Source organism: Ascaphus truei, chromosome 9 (assembly GCF_040206685.1).
Source record: "Ascaphus truei isolate aAscTru1 chromosome 9, aAscTru1.hap1, whole genome shotgun sequence".
Lineage (NCBI taxonomy): Eukaryota > Metazoa > Chordata > Amphibia > Anura > Ascaphidae > Ascaphus > Ascaphus truei.
Genome location: NC_134491.1, coordinates 53,002,977 through 53,019,608, shown reverse-complemented (window position 1 = coordinate 53,019,608; position 16,632 = coordinate 53,002,977). Strand labels below are relative to the sequence as shown.

General features: G+C 43.2%; 1 protein-coding gene and 1 long non-coding RNA gene across 2 annotated transcripts in view; one reads left to right on the top strand and one right to left on the bottom strand.

The window, feature by feature from the left end:
• The window catches only part of RHOJ (ras homolog family member J), a 123,179-nt gene that overhangs the window by 24,338 nt on the left and 82,209 nt on the right, over positions 1–16,632 (bottom strand). The window lies entirely within an intron of this gene.
• On the top strand, positions 10,745–14,843 carry LOC142502288 (uncharacterized). The gene is made up of 4 exons (XR_012803718.1): positions 10,745–10,832; positions 13,454–13,586; positions 13,674–13,738; positions 14,209–14,843. It is a non-coding gene; the product is annotated as an uncharacterized LOC142502288 (long non-coding RNA).

Here is a 16,632-nt window from a genome sequence, read left to right as displayed (position 1 = left end):
ATATTGGCCCTGGTGAAAAAATGAATTCATAGTAGATGGTCATTCTTTATTATTTGAACATCAGGAGAAAGTGTCTTAAGTATGGATGTACGGTTAACGTCTCAAAAGCTCCAATGACCCTCAGTGGAGGTCTCGTCTGCTGAATGGGACCTATGATTGTTTGGGATCTGGAGTATAAGAACGATAACTGTTTTTATATTTGTCAAAAAGCAATGTTGCAGACTAAAAATGTAGGATGTCTTATTTTTAAGGAAATATAATTTAACAGGATAGAACTGATCTGTTTATGCAATTATCATTTCCGTTGTGTGAGTTAAATTACTGGCCAACATTTTTCTACTCATCGACTTTGGATTCACTCCTAGATGACCTTCTTTGGCGTAACATTCCCCCATTATGTTATCAATAGGTATTTATAGCAGTGGCAAAGAGACATTCAGGGCTGATTATTTAGCTTGTTTATACTATTTTAACTATTCTGTCACTTCTTCTTTTTTTATTTATTTTTTTATTTTTAATCATGTACCTTGCAAGGACAACGGATGCAGGGTCAGAAAAAAGAATCGCAAGAAATATTGTCCCACTACGGTCAACATTGTCTCATTCCAAAATTAGGTGCTTGGTATTTTAATAAAAAATGTCCATTCAAAAGTTGTGTTGTGCGTCCGAAATACAAGGAACCCACTGCCATGTTTTCTTTCTGGGTTACAATGTTTTATGATAGTTGGTCGTGTTGAAGCAGGTGTTACTGGGCAAATATTGCACTTCTGAAGAGTGCAATGTGCAAAGGCAGTAAATACAACACATGCTACATTTTCTGCCTTTCCGCACTGTGTGTGCATTTCTAGTCGGCATCGATTTATTTCTAGGAGTACACTCTCTTTAGCGGCCATGATATTTTGTTTTTGGCATCTGCACAGAGAAGACGAAGGGATGGCTGAAAGAAATGTAACATTACAGTGGCCTCAAGTTCTCGGATAGCAGATTCTAAAATAAATAAATTAAATAAAAGTAAGCGGATATTTGTGATTGGTCAATGGTGTATTTGTCTGTCCATTACTTCATCTTTATTATTGAGCATCAAAATTTATTTTTAGAACGCAAGTGTTTTTGAACTTAGTTTGTAGCTCGGTAATCGAAGCTGGGGTGTATATCCACTTCAGACAAAATCCAGCTTTAGACACTAGCACACTATTGAAAATATATATCATTTACATTGACCTTAGACAAGGGGTGGGCAAGTCCAGTCCTCCAGGGGTACCAACAGGTCAGGATATCCCTGCTTCAGCACAGATGGCTCATCAGACTGAGCCACCTGTGATGAAGCAGGGATATCCTTAACCTGACTTGTTGGTGGCCCTTGAGGACTGGAGTTGCCCACCCCTGCCTTTGACGGATAAATGCTTGAATTCTGTGAAATGTAATACCACATTCCTTCTCCCATGCCTTTAATTTTATTGTAGCCAGAAATCTGTATTATGTAGTCTCTGCTAAAACCACCATCCGAGTATGGACTATACATCATAAACCGGCATTCTTGTCTAAGGATACCCCTCCCCCATGTGAAATGGTATAAGTAAGAGCTGGAGCACACACCGCGCTACACGACGTGCGCGCGCTTTCGTCACCGACCCCTAGCGCCCAATGGTAGTGTTCATTGTTGAAACTACCTTTGGCTGCGAAGCTAGGCGTCGTCGCTGCTGTAGCTGGAGTCTTTCCAAATTGTGATTCCAGGCTGCAGCAGCGTGACGTCCGTTTCAGCAGCCAATCAATGTCCAGACGTTTTCATTGATTGGTGCTGAAATTGGGAAGGGGGCCGGGACTACAGCAAATGATTAAAGCAATAACACAAACACTAGAAAAATCACTGATTGCAATGTCTCTCAAAAAGGGTCAAAGTTTAACTTTCTGAGACTTTATGTTGAGTTTTTCTCACTGGTGTGAGCAAGGGCAACGGTGAACTGATAACATGGAAATGAGATGTGGACATGAGGGAGGAGACACAATGCTCAGAGCTGCAATAATACAATAAAGATCTCTAATAGAGCTGTCACCACTTGCTCACACCCCCGGTACCCCCTGCTCACAACCCCCGGCTTCCTGCTCCCTCAGGGTAGGAGGCTGAGCGTATCACGTGGGGGCGTGGTGTGTCGGATCATTCCGTCTGCTGCAGATGATCACACAATGCCCAGCAGACGAAGACGCGCGCATGCAGCCACACAGCGACGCAAAGTCACAAGTGTGCTCCAGCCCTAAGGCCTCGTTCAGGGTGCTGGCTTCGGAGGGGGGGCGTGCTGACGTGCGTGCGGCCGTCCGACACAATGTATTTAAAGGGAATTGTGGTTGTCGGGGTAGCAGCTGCCCTGTCTCCGAAGTATGGAGTTGACGCTGGCTACAGTTTCAATAAACAACCCAAGTCGTTTTTTTGAAGCTGCAGCAGCGTCACTGGGACCTCGGCAGCCAATGAAATCATTCTTGAGAATGATTTCAAGACTGCAACTTCGATCCCTAAGCTGCTGTCTGTAGCCCCGCCCCCTCCCCACCTCCTCAACTCTTGAAAAAGTCTGCAGGGGAGGATGTGCACACATCGCCCAGCAGACTGACGCGCGAACGCGCGCCCTCCAACTCCTGCCTCTGGCACCCTGAACGAGGCCTAAGTCTGTAACATGGGCAACCATGTCAAGCGGCCATTACCATTAGAAAAACCTACCACAGAATAATTGGAGGATAATTAGGAAATTGATTTGTTGCCTATTCTGTTACTTTCTTGTTTTCCTTTTCATCGCTTTATTGGATTATTTTGAATAGTAGTGTGTGTTCACCCACACGTACTTGAAAGACATTTTGTAATGGGCACCGTGGTATAATTACGAAATTAGATCGTTGAGAAACGGCTTAACAAGGTAATTGTATGCCAGCGTTGTATTGGTTTGCCTGTTTCTGCAGTGTTTATAACATAATAATCCTGGCTGATTTGGTGTAGCCTGGTTTGTAGTGTATGAAAGAAAAAATGGCCAGGGCCTTCCCCAATGGCCAACACAAGTTGACAGAACAGTCTCCATTGAAACAACTGGATGTGCTTATTTGGTAAGTTCTGTACAACCTATTTTCTTTCTCCCCTGCAGTCAATAACCCAGCAATCCAAGATGGCAATTTCTTTTTTACATTTATATTTGCTTGGGCCCTGTTACTTTCAGCTCCGGGGACCACCTTCCAGAGATGGTGCCAGAAGCAGCTCCGGCTGAGCAAGTTCAAAGCTCTCGTGTCACAGAGGTCAATAGGAAGCGTCACCGTTGACATTGCAATTTCCTGTTGGCCCACAGGACACAAAAACTTTCAACAGCGGAAATATTGTGAACCCTGGCAGCCGAGGAGAGCTGCTACCGGCACCTTATTCGAAGGCAAGTATCTCCAGAAGCAGGGAGTCCGCGGAGCTGAAATTAACAGGGTTGAGCTCTGGAGACCCCCTGCTTCAATGCTTTTTGTTTTTTTTAATCATCTATCCGATGGTTCGGAAAAGCCATCAGGAATGTGATGGATATTTGATATAGAGACTTTAATGTGAATGCATAGGAAGTATTCAATAACAAGATAAGATGGACAGATTTTCCCTTTCCAACTTAAATAAGACCTGTTCCCTACCAGTTGGAAAAGGGAGCGTAAACGCTTAGGTCCCCATTCAATATGCTGTGCAACATCAGTTTAATTCAAATTCATTGGACAAACCTCTTGCAGTGAGAAGGCTGCTTCACGGCTTATTAAATAGGTGGCATAGAGTAGGTGTTTGGAAAGGTTACAGGAAACGTAAATACCCTGTTTTCATGCATGATTTATGTAAGCGTACATGGCAACTTTGGGGGGGAGGGGGTTGTTGTCAAAAGCCAATCAAAAGTCTCCACCTCACAGATTAACTTGTTTTACGCCACTACACCTAAACTTCCAGTTTCCTCTGTGTTCGTAGTTAAGACTTCTGTGTTCCCCTGTTTTAGCGTAGCAACGCTAATCTCGACAATGTTTGCATTGTCCTCTATGGTCTTAAACTTGTTGCAGTTGTACAACAGTTGAGTGTTGGAGAAAATGATAAAAGAAATGTAGATGAAATGATTGCGTCCATCAATAAGATTCTATTTGGACCAAACCGCAAACTCCTCATCCTACATGTTGGAACAGGAATAGTCTTATTTTTTTTCTGCTTTTTGTTTTTTTTTTAGAGTGATAACCTTTTGTTGATGCCCCGATGTAGAACTGTAAGCTCCCTCTTTTGTTTCTACATGAGCGGATCTGTACTTGGGAGCCTCTGAATAAAGAAGGGTTCCCAGTGTGTGTTCCTGTTCTGCTTTTACGTCAGTGTGTGTGGTATGCCTTACTAGGGCTATCTTTGTGTTAAACATATTTCTAGCAGCATAGCAACAACGCCAAAGCGGGGTTTGTTCGCCAAAGCGGGGTTTGTTCGCCAAAGGGCATGGATTCAGTGGGGTTATTTATAAACCTGCAATAATGCCGATCGTAGCACCGTCGCACGGAAACTCCTATAAGTCGAAGGGCGTTTCCATGCAATATTGCATCAGTCCGCATTAACGCAGTTTAATGAATAAGCCCCATTGTGTCTTAAATAATTGTGTTTAGCACTGTGTGTGTGTCCGTGTCCGTGTGTGTGTGTGTGTGTGTCCGTGTGTGTCCGTGTGTGTCCCCTTGTCGGCTTGGTAGATCGTTATGTGAAATTCTGCAGAAGGCCTATAGAACATGGAGGGATGACTCCTGTGTGATCCCTCTAGCTCTGCCATTGCACAATATTCAGGGAATGGAGCTGAATTGTTTGCCAGCACAGAAAATATATCTACACGTATTGAATAGGCACCTGAGATGGTGACTAGTGATATACATGGGCACCGACTGGCATTGTGATCATTTATACAACAGTACTGGATGCCAAGAGGCCTTAGGTGGCCAACTCCAGTCCTGAAGGGCCACCAACAGGTCAAGTTTTAAAATCTCCCTGCTTCCACACAGGTGGCTCAAAGGCCACCTATGCTGAAACAGGGATATCGTGAAAACCTGACCTGTTGGTGGCCGTTCTGGACTGGAGTTGGCCACCCCTGGCTTAAGCAGTTCCACTTCCTCCGTGTCTAGCACTGTAATGTAGCTTTAGCACACAGAGTAAGTCGTGATATTCAGATGCCTGCTTCTTTTTCGACTTTTTGAATTCCATAATCTTAAATCTGATGTAGGTGGAGCTGTTCTTGCTAAATAGTTTCAGCTCCTTTTATTGCTGGAATATATTGCACTTAATTTGTCGTGTGAATCTAACTGTGCTATGGGTTAAATATTTGCAATTGCCACATACTGCCTGTTACCCTAAGCACAATACCACTGTTTAACAGTAAAGAACCTACAACTGAAACGTCAGCAACAGATTAAAGCAGCAATCCCGTCCATAACTGGGTCCCACGTGCTCAGAGCTCAGCCGTGCTATTTTTGTACCTTCAAAGACTCCAAGATATTACCGGTTTTGTTGCCAGTGTTCTTTATTGAGTTTCAAACTTGACTCCTGCAGTCTTCCAATAATGAGCTGCAACGTGATCTCCCCTCCCCCCCCCTCCCCCCTCCCCCCCCCCTCCCCCCTCCCCCCTCCCCCCCCCCTCCCCCTTTCCCCCCCCCTCCCCCTTTCCCCCCCCCTCCCCCCCCTCCTCCCCCCCCTCCTCCCCCCCCCCCTCCTCCCCCCCCTCCTCCCCCCCCCCTCCTCCCCCCCCTCCTCCCCCCCCTCCTCCCCCCCCCCTCCCCCCCCCTTCCCCCCCCTCCTCCCCCCCCCCCTCCCCCCCCCCTCCCCCCCCTCCTCCCCCCCCCCCTCCCCCCCCTCCTCTCCCCCCCCTCCCCCCCTCCTCCCCCCCCCCCTCCCCCCCCCTCCTCCCCCCCCTCCTCCCCCCCCCCCCAATAACGTGACTTCCTATTGGCCCGCAGGACCTGTGAGATTTGGCTGCCATGTTTGATTTTCTCACGGGAAGGGAAAACACCTGCAACTAACCTGGTAAATATCTCGAGATCTAATATATTGCTCTAATGCACCTGAGGGGAAAGCTGCAAGCTAGTGAATGAAAGGGCCATTCACTTAATAATAACAAGGCATAAAGAATCGCTAAGCTGCTTCCTAATAGGTAGGCCAAACATGGTGACCTGAAGTAATCCAATGTTCTAGCAAGCACGCTAGCTAAGAAGTAGTGACATCCTGAAGATACCGTGATAGACATGCTCACTTTATCCCAGATCAGCCAGACATTTGGCAAAGCCCTGTTCTGCTGAGCAACAGGGTGCATTCCAGACATGAATTTCTTATTACTTCACAGGTTGTTTCACACACACAAAAGTGACAGTGTAATTATAAACGATCTGTTATCACTATCCTTTGCTACACGTCTGCATTAAATTCCTCCCACAGTAACCGATTCACATCTTATAGACCACATGCAATTTCAGCTGACAGGTAATTATGAATCAATTAATAGAATTGTGGCTCACAAAAGAAGCTGTGTATTTAATTTGATCGCACATGAAACGCCCGCAGGGCACGGAAGGCTATAAATGAAGTACAAGGCCACACGTTTAATCTCTTTGCTACCAGAATAGACCAACCCATTGCTGTTTGCAAATGGGGGACGTCACCTTTTTCCCAGGATATATACTTGAAAACGAGAGGTAACTGTCCATGTAGTATTTCCTGGTAAAACATTTTATTATAAGGCCCAGATCAGACAGGATGCTACGTGACGTGCACGCACGTAACCGTCACTCTGAGGCTAGTGGATGAATAGAAACTGCTTGTGGCGGCAAACGACAGCGTTGACGCTGCGACATTTTGCCGCCACCACCCAAATTGAAATTTGGGGCTGCAGTCGCGTGACGTGAGCTGGTTCAGCCAATAAAGGCGAACCAGCTCTGTGACGTGTTCGTTACGCCCCCAAACGCCGCGACCCAACTCCTGCAGTTTGAACACAAATCGCTGGGCTGCAGGAGCGCGCGGCGGAGGCGCGCACGCAAGCACACGGACGTAGCAGCCTGTCTGAGCGAGGCCTTACATTCTTTCATCTGAAGTCGTTTACTTAAAATCATACACAACACGCTGAAAGCAGCTGTAGACCAGGGGTGCGCGATCTTTCCCGGGTGCGCGATCTCTCCCTGATGCGCCACCCTGCCTGCTTCCCTCCCGGCTCACCTCCCTCCCCCCTTACCTTGTCTCCGGCTCTCGGCCTCAAATGACGCAGCGGGGTGACGCCGCATTGCCATGGCGACGCATCACCGAAGACAAGGTAAGTGAAGTTGCAGAGGCCTCACGCGGTCCCCTGTCATTCATTTAAATGACTTGGGGTAAGAGCGTGGGGCGCCCCCCCTGAAAAATCTTGAGCCCCCAGTTTGCACACCTCTGCTCTAGACCATAAGAGGTAGGGCTCTTCTGTTGACCATATAACCATATGACCGTATGTATGTCAACCCCATGGACATTTCTTGGCCATTATTCAGAGAATTACAGGAAAAAGTTAAACCATTCTACAATTCTTTCATGTTTTCCTTTTCTCAGAAAAATGTGCGTTTTGCTCAACAGCACGAAATTCTGAAGCCGCATTTAAAGAGGCTGTTCAAGTGGCACTAAAAAAAGTTTTTGTTTTTTAATATATGCAGCCTTTAATTAACCTTTTATTGAAAACTAATTACCTAAGCACAGATGTATTGGTTCCCTGTGATCGGTCAGCAAAGATCCTGCTTCTCAGGGTTCACTAAATAGCCGCCTTTCAGTTCCAATTAATCCTTCAGTCAGTGTAACACAGCAGCTACAATGTATTCTTACATTACCAAGGTAACATTATCTATTGTTACAGTTTGCAGCCTAAACTGCTAGGAGCATTGGCGACACATTATCACAAACAGGAAAGTGTTGCAAAGATCTTGCACTGCTGGGGAGGTGGGCTAAAGCCTGCTATAGAAATCACAGGAACTCATTATATTAAAACTCCGTATATTAAAACAATGGCATCCAGTTTAAATAAAGAAAAAGGTTCTAAATATTATCTAATGCTCCAGAAGTGATTTATTTTAAAAAAAAACATGTAGGAAATTGCATGGATTTCTCCTTTAAAACGTCTCTTCCTGCTTCAGAGCAAAGAAATTACAAAGTATTTATGGTACATGTTATACATCCCCAATAGATATTTGTACGATTAGGGAACTATGAAATTAAACAATCAGTGCGTTCACACAGCAAATCTGAATAACGGACTATTAAATAATAGTCCATTTTATGTCGATATATAGAGGCTCCTTGAATATGAAGACTGTGCAAGTAATTCTTTATCAAGTAAAACGTATTTTTAAATTTATCCCAGCTTAACCCTTACCCTTTGCTCACTGCAACGCAACGCAGTTCTGGCTCCTCCGATCATAAAATCTACATGATTTAATGGTAGAAGTTTACTTAATTATTATATGAAGTCGATTTAGCATAAAAACCTCTTAACTAGAGCGGCAAGTTTTTCACGTTTGCCAATAATGCAAAAATGCCGAGTTTGAAAATAGCCGCTAATAATTTGATTAAAAATTCGTGAATAATTACATAGAAGTGTGAAAAATAAATTAATCGTAAATAAAAGAAAAATAAAGAAATTAAAATGTGGCATTTTTGCTGCAAACAAACCCCACAAGTATAGTTTGTATTTCAAATTTGAGCAGTTTTGCATTTATTTGTAACAAAAAAGTTTAAAAATTATTTGGAAATGTAAAAAATTTTTTTTTAAATATATATATATATTATATGTGTGTGTGTGTTTAAAAAAAATTCTATGGTAAACTCATAGTGATTTTCAACACATTTATTTGCCCATCTCTTCCCTTACAAGTGATTATAAAAATATCTGGATAAGTAATTGATGATAGATTTTTCCCAAAATACCATATCATTGTCTCAGCCACCAAAAACATAGATTGTAAGCTCTCCTGGGCAGGGACTGTGTCTGTAACATTCCTATGCGCTGTACTCTCATTGTGACGCTCTGAGTCCCATTGGGAGAAAGGCGCTATATGAAATAAAGTTATTATTAATTTCTCTTTACACACTTATCCATTATTATTTTGGGGGGTAATAAAACATTGACTGTAAAAAGACTCAATTCTCTTTTCTTACCAGAATATTGATTCAAACTTCCTGGAATAAGGTCTAATAACTGGTTTCATTTATTTGAAATATTAAAAAATTCGGCATTCAACCACTATTCCTTTTAATGTTTAGACTATGATTTTATAATGCATATATGTAGTCAAATGCAAATAAGAATATGTCACTAAAGCTGATGTATATCTCAGTGGAACAGCATGTAATGTCGAGTATTTGTTTTGGATTAATTACTAGGGAAAAGGTAATGTACACTTAAGCTTTGCAAAGCCTACCTTGCGTTTTTCTTTTGAATACATTTCAATTAGCCACTTACATTTTGGAAATCCTTGTTCGACTAATTCCTTGGGATGTAGCAAGGGATAAAACGAGGAGTGTTGCTATTAAAAGTTGGAATAAGTAAAAAGATAATCCGTACAAAAGAATACTTTAGTGGGAAAATCCAGTCGGCTGAAAGGATCAGTAGGGCCGCTTAAGACCAAAACAGTAACTACTTAGGCAGTAAGTACAACCTGTAGTAACCCATGATCCAGGCAAATAACTGAAAGCTTTATCTTGCCAACGTAGAATGAATGAAATAAAGAGGTATATTTACCACTGCAAAAGGATTTGTACAACACTTAAGATGGATTTTCATCAAAGAGGGGTAAAAAATGGTTTTTGGTAAAGTTGGAATTGAAGCAACCAACCTGAGAAAATGTTTGTTCATATATACATTTTTATCGCACTCTGTTTTTGGGGAGAGGAATCTTGTTTTTAAGTATCGCCATTGGCAGATTTTTGGTTTCACTGTTATTACTCAATAATATTGCATTTATTTTTGTATACATTACTAAAAAGTAAAAAAATGTTTTTTTGCTTAAGCTATTCTAGGGGGTTTCTGTAAGAAAGAATGCTGAAAGCCGTGGGTGGGTGTTTTCTGTACCAGTCTCGCCCCAGTGTTGGAGTCGGTAACGTAACAAAATGCCTTTGTGGTTATTTATTAAACAGTTGTTTATTTTCCATATAAACATGAAATGGGTCTAACCTGTTCAGTATAGTGCCAAGGTGCTCCGGTTTCCATTTGTTCCTGGGCAGAACAACTATTGTTTACATTGGTACATCCACCATCCCTAAAAAGTGAGCCTCTGTGAATACATAGGCTGCGATTCACTAAGCCACAATAAGGGGTGTTTGTATTGGAGCTTGATCCTGTGTTAATTGCTCTTGACTTGGATGGCAATTAACACAGGATTGAGCTCCACTACTCCTTAGTGAATGTCCCCCATAGGGGAGATTCTTTCATATGGTTGATGTAGATCATCAACTATAGTTTTACATTTTGGGTAGTAAGCCAGATAATGGTGTTAGACGTAGCCGAGTGTAACGCCTTGATTCCTACTTCATATTTGTGGATAGTATACTGTATTGAGTCATACGTTCCATGGTGTTTTCTGGTCAGCCATAGTCGCACACTGGAGTTTCTGATTTTCCATCTCTGCATCAAGTATTTGCGAATGCCATGATTTGTGCGGATGCGATTTAGCGTTGCCCATGAACTTTGTGTAATATCAAAGCCAAGGATCTTCTCTGTCGGTTATTTCAGAACGTGTTTGTGAATTCTTGTGAACTCCAGCTTTCCGAGCTTCATCAGGGTTCTACTTGCATTGCCGAAGTGCCTGCGTGACTTGAAGCCATGGTGAGAAATGTTGTTTAGGTTTTGCTAAATGGGGAGATGGTGGTTTTCTTCAATTCGCCGGACATCGGGAAGGGTTGCAGCGAGTGGATGGGGGGAGCGATGTGCGACAGCATGGGTAGCCAGGGTTTTGGGGTTGATTTTAAGGTTTCCAGTTATGCACCACATTGCAGTGTTCAGTTGGACATCAACAAGTCAAGTGTGGCTACTTCTAGTCCATACAGATGCACAGTACTCGGCTACAGAGTACACGAGGGCCATTGCAGATATCCATACCTTTGATGCTGAGGTGGAAGATGACAGCCTTCCATCCATCACGACTAATGCCATTAACCTGGCGACCGAACATCGATCAGTAATCTCACAGTCTTCAGAGTAACAACTCTTGGCACGGTAATGGCCTTCTTCTGGCCAATAAACATTCAGCAATTCTGTCTGAATTCTGGGTGTATACTCTCATATTTTCCACAACACACAAACTGATCAAGAACACTACAAAAGCAAGTTATAGAATATACAATAAAAATAGTATAGAATTGCACTGGTTCTCTAATACCTAGATGCACAAATCTCCGTTAGGCTTAATGCAACAGTAATTTCGGTTAATGTTACGTTAAATAGGCTAACACCCATACACTCAAAAGAATAACGTTATGATAACCTAGAGTTAACCACTGAAATAACGTGTCGATATATTTCTACGGACTTTGGCGCAATGCATATGTAAATAAGATGCTAATTACCTGTTAGCCTGCACCCGTTAATGTTAGCACAGGGCAATAGCATTAAGATAAATAGGTCAAAGCTAAACTTGCCGGAAATCAGAACCAGGCCATGATTATCCTAACGTTATTTTAGTCAATAGGCTATAATGACAAAGGGATGTGAAAAGTGTTACCCTAATATATTATTTGGCATGATACTTGGCACTTTACATTGAAATAGTTGTCAGACTGATACATACATACATATCTTTATTTATATAGCGCCATTAATGTACATAGCGCTTCACAGCAGTAATATACGTGAGGGGAGAAGTGCTACAGACATAAAAGTAACATTTAGGAAAAGGAGTCCCCGCTCCAAAGAGCTTACAATCTAATTTATATTAACAATTATATATCATTCAGAACACATTGTCACGCTGTGCCCACCCCAAACTAGACGAGACCCTCGGTACTGAGGTGGGAGTAGGGATAACACCACCGACAGGCACGGGGGTCCGGTCTGGAGTGCGGATTGTTGATCTCGCCGGGTCAGGAGTGGAGAGGGTAGAGTCGTCGTAATACGTGCCAGAGGTGTGGGTAGGAGATGTCCGGAACCTAGGAGGTACTAGTCGCTGGGGTTGGTGCAGGAGAAGGTAGAATGGTCGAGGTCCGAGAGCCGAGTTCAGGGTAGGAGAGTTGCGGAAAGTCGAAGATAGCCAAGGTCGGAGTTCCAGAGAGGCGGTGGTCCAAAGGTAAGCCAAGGTCGGTACACGGGAGATCAAACAAGACAAAGCAGGATACTAGGAGACAGGAGAGGTAAGTACAGGAACAGGAAGCGTATGCTCAGCCGATGTGCCAATGGCACCGCTGAGCCTAAATAGGTGAAGCAGCTCAATCCAAGGAGGAGGCGGAACCGGAGAGTGCCAGTGAGGAGCCTGCTATAGGCTAAGATAAGGAAGCCAGGTGGGGGTGATTGGCAATCGGGCTCTGTTGCCACGGAGCTCGGGTGCGTTGCGCGCGCGTCACGCACGTGTGCCGCGCACAGAAGATGCACACGTGCGCCTGCGTGAGGGCGCTGTCCGGTGTGAGGGAGAGCCATGCGCAAGTGTCGAGGGGCGGGAGCGCGCGTGAGGGCGCGCGAGTCCGGGAACTCGGTGGCGGGCGCCGGAGCAAGTAGGAGAGCCGTGCGCCTGCTTGTGGTGGCGCGCAGCACCTGGCTCCTGACGCACATCAAGAGGTGCATCTGCACAAGCATAATTTAGGTTATATAATTAACTGTATAATGTATTTATTTGTTTAAAGTGAATGTAGGATACATTTTAACACTTACCACAATATGTTATATATTGTGTACTAACTAAATTATGTGTGTTCAATGACATTACGACCATTTGAATAATTACGAAGAGACGTGAATACTGAACTGAACATGTATTCAAACACAGTTAAAGCAATGCGACTTAAAAATAATAGGATCAGACACAAAGTAACAATGTCAATTGACAATGAACCCCAAAATATCATTTTTCTAGTCCTCTTTTTTTCCCCCAGTGGCAGGGACAGGCTGTGTAGGGCCTCTTGTACGTGGCTTAACATCCCTAGCAGCAACTTGGTACACTTAATGTCTAGGTGGATTTGGGGAAGTAGCAACAGGAGGTGGGGGAACAATGGGACTGGCTATCATTAGGGGCACCCCCGAGGTAGTCCAATGAGTTGCTTGATGCAGCAGGAGTGGATGCCGGTTGAATGTCCTGAGCGACTTGCTGCACTTCCCAGGTGAGCTCAATGACCAGAGCAGTCACCAGGGCTGAACTGTTCATCACATTAGTCTTTTGCTGACTCATTAGTTGGATCATGGTGCGGAAATGACAGTTGCGATATCGCAAAATATTTGTAAGACCATTATTAATCTTGCAGTAGGCAGAACGCTGCACGTGCATCAACTGGTGCTGGCTCTGCAGGGTGACCTGGTCATCGTGGTCACGTGGGCCGGTTACAGGAGCCGAGGGAGCTTTTGAAGGAGCAGATGATGGAGCTGGTGGTGCAGCAGGTGAGGAAGCTGAAACTATATACTACTTTCTTGGAACCTCCATGAGGGTTAGTATAATGGTTTTCTCCTCTTCCACTTCTTCAACAGGAGGTTCCTGCAAGGAGGTTTCGAGCTCAAGAAATGGCGGTCTGCTTTATGGGCCTGCAGAAAAGGTAGCAAAAATAGACATTAAGTAAGAGTGTTTTGGTATGTATAACACAATAGTTATACAGTGTATGTGAATAAACATCCTTTTCTGAATATATTAAGATCACTTTGCTAAGTTTAATAATATGAGTATATAATATTTATGTACCATACTGGAAGTATAGTTAAGAGTGTGTTAATATGATCTAATAAGGAATAGTTAACATTACTATGGGGATAAAATATACAACTGATTAATTTATAGTTAATGTTAAATGAATGTAATATGTTAGGCATAGCCTGTTGTATACTTGAAGAATATGAGATCTTTAATGTAAGCATGTCACATATAGCTTATAGTGAGAACTACCCACCACATGTATGTGTGAGTGACTTGCAAATAATAGAGTAATGTGTGATCTAGAAGGCAGTCCATAATTTTACATGTATACATTAAATTGATACTCAATGTATATTGTCTGCTTTTACTTACCAGGGTCCTCCTGCGGCAGATCCCGTGTTCGCCAGCGCTGCAAGCCATACTACCTGGGAAGGTGCTATGACCTCCATCATACATGACTCGTATGTGGAAAGAGTAAGTTGGGTGGGGTCCCCGTCCTGTCTGCCTTGCCTAGGCAGCATGGTCAGACAGATTTTTTTTCTTGAGTTTCCTATACTGTCTTCCCAACGTCTCTTCAGCATATCCACCATGCCGATAGTATTCCCCAGGGCATTTATCCTGCTGAGGATAATGGTCCAGAAGCAGTTCTTTTCCGTAGTACTAGTTTTAAGGCACAGTTCCTCTAATAATTTGGAGTGGTGGTCCACCACCCCATTGATCAGGATCTCCAACTCCTCATCCATGAATTTTAGGCTCTTGCATCAGCCACAGCAGAGGTGGAAGCCATGTTTATACGTGTACGGTCAGGCTAATATGGCTGAAAAACGTCCCTATATATTTGAATTTTAATGTGTGCATGGGCGTTGCATTTAGGTTATCGTGGCTGGAACGCATGCGCATTAATTGGAATACACATTAGATTTTTCCCAATGCGTATGTGCTTAATGCATCTCTGCGCTATTAATATACCCGCTAATGTATTCATAGATATGATACTGATTTCGATGATGGACGTTGCTTTTGTCCTCAAGGGCCAACAGGTTAGGTTTTGAGGATATCCCTGCTTCAGCACAGGTGGCTTAATCAATGACTGAGCCACTGATTGAGCCCCCTGTGCTGAAGCCGGGATATCCTTAAAACCTAACGTGTTGGTGACCCTTGAGGACTGGAGCTGGCCACCCCTGGCTTAGTGGACACCTGGGGAAAATGTCACGCGTTGTCTGTTATGGTAACGCAGCGTTATTTTGCCCTGATATTAATGGAACTTCGTGCATCTGCCCCTAACAGCATGACATTGTGTGGAATGTCCGTGCTGCATTATTAGGGAGCCTTGTCTGTGCCTAATGCTTTCAGTTTCTACAGTGAGCCTTTAATAACCAAGTATTGAAACGTTCTGATGTTCTCAGTGGAATGTGGCTTAAATGACGCCCACATTGGGGCCCGATTTCCATCCCACCCCCACACACGTTCACAAAAAACATGCATCATGTTGTCTTTAATTTGGGATATAGATTAGTCATTTTGTGGGATTAGTGAAAACATATTTGTAGGGGAATGGAGTACATGACTACGTAAAAAAACACATCCTTCTAGCGATGGATGATGCAAACCTCTCTTCATTGATCACCAAGGCAATCTAAAAAATAGACTGCGGTAAACACTATAACACACAGCGTAAGTATTTATAGTTTTTGCATTGTTCTGGACATGAACAATAGAAGGGCTGATAAATTAAGCCAACATATTTTTGAGCCCATACAGTAGTTTCATTATAAGGTTCCATCATAAGTATTGTGCCTGGAGGATGGGATTACTCGAATGTAGTCCTTGCTTATCAGGCTGTCATACAACGTGTCTTAAAAGGGCCATTAGAGAAAACTGTGGAATTCACAACTGTTTCCACTCAAATTGGTTATTGTGAAGCAGGTAGAATGTACATTGGCAGTGTACTGGGAAGTTCATTTCCATCTGATTTAATCCTAATTACTGCTGTAAGTCTGTCAGTCTGTGAATTAACAAACCAAGAATACAGCACAGTACTTTCATTGAGTGTGAAACGGAAATAATAGGCGATGAGAAACATCCATTTTTCGAATGATGTCCTTATAACCCTTCTTTAAATTAAACAACAGTGGGGTCCCCGCACTCAGATATACAAAGAAAGCCAATAGAGTTTTGAAAAAAATGCAAAAGTTTATATTCAAGTAATAAAGCATACACTGTTGGACACTATATAAACAACAGCAGCCGTCAATCCAGTTTATATGAAAGTGATACAGGCATACCCCGCATTAACGTACACAAAGGGTCCAGAGCATGTATGTAAAGCGAGGAGCCGGTATTGCTGTTCAGGACGTGCTGACAGGCGCATGCGCGAGCTGCTGTTTGCCTATTGGGCGATATGTACTTACTCGCGAGTGTACTTAAATGAGTGTCCTTAAACCGGGGTATGCCTGTACACTGTTAACTGTTATATGAAACAATAATCGTTAGTCCAAATAGGTTATAACTGAATTGACGGCTGTTGTTGTTTATATATAGTGTCCAACAGTGTACTTTATTACTTGTATTTAAACTTTAGCATTTTTTCAAAACTCTATTGGTATTAGCTTTCTTTGTATCTCTGAGTGCGGGGACCACACTATTGTTTGGGTTGTTATTCTAGAGGAGTTTTAAGGGATTCCCCTGGATCCCCCAGCACCCATGTACTAAATCATTATTGAGCTTGTGGTTTACATTATAAGGTGGTGCAGCCTGTTACCCTATTTCCTTCTTTAAATGAAGATCTTTGATGTATGG